We start from the raw sequence: 4,242 nt of genomic DNA on the forward strand, positions 1-4,242 counted from the left end.
TTTGACAAATTGAAAAACTGTTTTTGTACTTAATTATTATGCTTGTTTGTCAAAGTTTGCTTTAAATTTGCGTTTTCCGGTTTCGTAATACGGCGATTCATGTTTTGGATCAACCGGATCACGTGACTCTTCTGGCGGCCATATTGTAAGCCCTAACGGTATTTTTGGAGATTACCTAAGAAAGTAAACAAAAATAAATTATTTTGACTAATTCCTTAACTGTATTTCCTTTAAAATAATTTATCTTTGTAATAGTAACGTTAACTCATATAATAATAAAACAGATATAATTCAATAAAAGCCCATTACTTAACCGTGGAATGTCCACAGGTACCACAACGAAACACAAATTTAAAGATTAATTTTAAAGAATAAAAATCATTATAATTGTTTCAGGCATAGCAACTAGGTATCAGACCTTTTAGCTCAGTCGGTAGAGCATTAGACTTTTTGCTAGCAATCTATACTTGAAATAAATCTGAGGGTCTGGGGTTCGAGTCCCCATGCGGGCTATAGTTTTTTCTTTTTTTCTTTTAATGAAAAAGAAATTGTTAAACATGTTTGAGTATAAAAAAACAAACAAACATAAGGTGTTTTTTTTACATTATTTACGTTTGTTTGTTTGCAAAACGTTTCACCCGATAAACTTTCCAGTCTCCTTAAAAGTTACCAGAGAGAGAGAGAGAGAGACGGACGCGCGCCTCAGATTATCAGAGATACAAACGCTCCTCTCTAAATGTAAAACGATGTAACTGTAATATAATGTTGTCATTAATTTTTGTACCATTTAAAAGAAGAAGCTTTAAATAAAATGCCAATATTAAAAAAAAAAAATGATGAAAATGTGAGACTAAATTCGTGTTTACATTATCGACGCCTTAAAACAACGTTCCTGTGTAGTGATTATTTTGAAGCCGTAAACATACCCATGTTTAAAAAAATTAGCAAAAATCAACTAATGATCAGATTTTCAAGAAATTTTCGATACTTATTCATTTTTATTTTTTTACATATTAAAAGTAGGTTTCGTTAAAATATACGAGGAGAAATACTTTTTTAGGTGCCACCCCCTCATATTTCATGTTACGAAAACTAAAAATACATTTACGTCCATATATATACTAGCAGGCAGCCCGGCATTGCCCGGTCATAAAATACGCTTAAATAGGATATTTTGATTAATGCTGATTTTGTATTTATTATTATTATTGTTGTTATTATTATTATTATTATTATTATGTTGGAGCCAATATATAGTAATGATTAAAAAAAACAAACAGACAAACAAACAGAAGACTTGTGCGTCACCACCAAGAATGGAAACCAAACCGGTTAGATTATGAGTAATTTTTTCCTCTGCCGTTAATGACTGAGCTATGAAGACGCGCTTACTGCGAGGTAAAAAAGTAAACCATGAACCAATAGTTATTACGTTATACATGCATATTCGTAATGCTGGTGTTCGACCTTCACCTGGCAGATTTCATTTTTTTTTTTTAATTTTCATACTTTTGTACCGATTTTCCCGGGCTAAACCCCAAATACAAAGTTTCGGATGAATTTAAATACCTTACATATGAAGTTTCATGTCTGTAATTGAGACTTAAAATCAAGATCATAATAGTTTTTAGCGACTGAAGTTAAGTTCAAATTTGAAATTAACAAAAGAAAAAATACTTTTCTGATTTAACGAAACAGGAAAAAAAAAAAATTCCCCTTTTGTTTTTCCCTTTTTTTGAGTTAACAAACAACGATTTGTAGGAATTCGATATTCCGACTTCTAAAATCTTCTCGTTATAAAATTACGTTGAAACTCATATAAGAAGAATCAACAATAATTTTTTTTTTTTTTTTTTTTTTTTTACATTTTCACCCCAAACAAGGCACATTGCCACTTTGGTCTAAGGAGCTACTATCAGGGATATAAGCTACTGGGGTACTATGTGGGGAGTTGGGCAGTAAGATGTTGGTTTACGTTACACTTGAACTTCTGCATGTCAGTACATTTGGGGGGAGCAGGGAGCCGGAATGGAATTCCAAAGTCTAGCGGTTCTGGGGAAGAAACTATTGGAGTAGAAAGCTCTCCTACATCTAGGGATCTCTACTGTATGGGGGTGGGATTTAGTTGCTTCTCAGCTTTGTTTAGGGTATTTACGTCGTGGGGGCACAAGTGCTTGCAGTTCGTCAGAGCATTCACCATTAAAATACTTATAGAACAAGCAGAGGGACGCAACATTTCGTCGGTAGGACAGAGACTGCAGTGCAGCTTAGATGACAGTTCAAGACCTATCAAGTTGGAGACTCTTTTGCACCAGCCCAAATATGACAACAATACTCCTTACATGGGCGAATGGTGGCCTTATAGAGGTACAGGATACTTTGCTCAAATTAAAAAAAAAAACATACACTAGGAACCTGTTCGTTTCAAATCAAGAACTTTCACAATTATGAAAAAAAATAAATAAAAAAATAAAAATAAATAATAATAAATAAATAAACTAATCGTTTTGCAAACTTAAGTTTGGAATGGGGTGTACTTGAAATAGGGGATTTATGCTAGGTCCATATATATTAGTAGAAGTATCGGAATTACAAGTATTAGAAATAATTAATATAATAAAAAAGGTAAGAGGATAAATTATAAAGGATAAAATATAAAAAAACATAAGCGAATAAAATGGAGGATAAACAAATATTAGAAAAAAATTAGGATAAATGTGTAGTTTAGCGGCGTAACTTATTTGAAAGACAAAAAATTATAAAGACTATTTTTATATAAAACACATCAGACTCAAAATGCTGAAATGAAACCAGAAAAAATTCATTTTTATTTTTTCATCATTTTTTTTATAGACTATATGTACGACACTCGAGGACGCCGTAATGCTTTTAAAATTTGGCCTTTCTAAAGTTTGAAATATTGGCCTTTTTAAGGTCAATTTTGACCTTTTTTAAGCACTTTCATTACGAAAAATTATGCAGTTCATTAAAAAGCGTTAAAAAGGCCAAATTTGGCCCTTTAAGGAGAAAAGGTCAATGTTAAACCCCAGAAAGGCCAAATTTTAATATGGCAGCCTCGAATGTCGTACTTTTAGTCTAATAAAAAAATGCTGAAAAAAATAATAAAAATGAATTCTTTCCTGGTTTTATTTCATGATGCGTTTTATATAAAATAAATAGGTTTTATAATTTTGTCTGCCAAATAATTTACGCCGCATGTAATAAAAATAAATATAAAAAAATTTACGCCGCATGTAATAAAAATAAATATAAAAAAAGACAAGTAAAAGAACGAAATAAAAAATAAAATGAAAATACGACAATAAAGAAAACATTACAATGAGAGAAAGTTTTTAAGAAGCAAAGATTTTATCCAATCCAAAGTTGTTGAGTGCAAAGTAATGTCGAAATAGTTTTTTTTTTAATTAAACATATAACGAACATGGGTAAAATTACCATAAAAAAACAAAACATTATTGATTAATTTTGCAATCGTAATCGGCAGCCTACATAGCTCAGTCGGTAGAGCATCAGACTTTTAAGCGCATTTACTCTGAAGTAATCTGAGGGTCTGGGGTTCAAGTCCCCATGTGGGCTACTAAAATGTTTAATTTGTATTTAAAACATCGAATAAATACGATTAAATGTTTTTTCAATATTTATTTTATTCTATTTTATTTTATTTATTTATTTATTTGTTAGTGAACCAAAATACATAAACGTAAAACAAGCCTTCAGAGCCCAGTCGGTAGAACATACGATTTTACAGGACATGTGGGTTACTGACGTTTTTGCATCTTACTTTCAAGTTGTTTAAAAAAAATTTTTTTTTAACATTTGAACAAACACGATTAAATGTATTATTTGTGTGTGTGTGTGTGTGTGTGTGTGTGTGCGTGCGTGTGTTTGTGTGTGTGTGTTTTGTCTTACTGGTGAACAAGAAAACATGGCCGCGATGTCTCTTTACATCTTTGAAGTGTCGATAATCACTTCAAGAAATAAAACAAAATGATGATAGAAACCCATCCAATAAATGTCACGGTAACATTTATTAGGTCGGTTTCTCTCACCATTTTGTTTTATTTCTTATTTTGAAGTGATTATCGACACTTCAAAGAGATCGCGGACATTTTTTCTTGTTCTTCGGTAGAGCTCAATATTACTTGCTTTACGAAGCGAATAAACATTTTACATTAAATACAAACACTAAAAACTTATCCAGTTATGCAAGATAAGTGACTT

General features: G+C 31.3%; 1 non-coding gene across 1 annotated transcript; it reads left to right on the plus strand.

Annotated features, from left to right (window-relative positions):
- Positions 1-3,504: 3,504 nt before the first annotated feature.
- On the plus strand, positions 3,505-3,597 carry Trnak-uuu (transfer RNA lysine (anticodon UUU)). The gene is made up of 2 exons: positions 3,505-3,541; positions 3,562-3,597. It is a non-coding gene; the product is annotated as a tRNA-Lys (tRNA).
- The last annotated feature ends 645 nt before the right edge of the window (positions 3,598-4,242 follow it).

Source organism: Euprymna scolopes, chromosome 42 (genome assembly GCF_053919585.1).
Source record: "Euprymna scolopes isolate OS-2025 chromosome 42, ASM5391958v1, whole genome shotgun sequence".
Lineage (NCBI taxonomy): Eukaryota > Metazoa > Mollusca > Cephalopoda > Sepiida > Sepiolidae > Euprymna > Euprymna scolopes.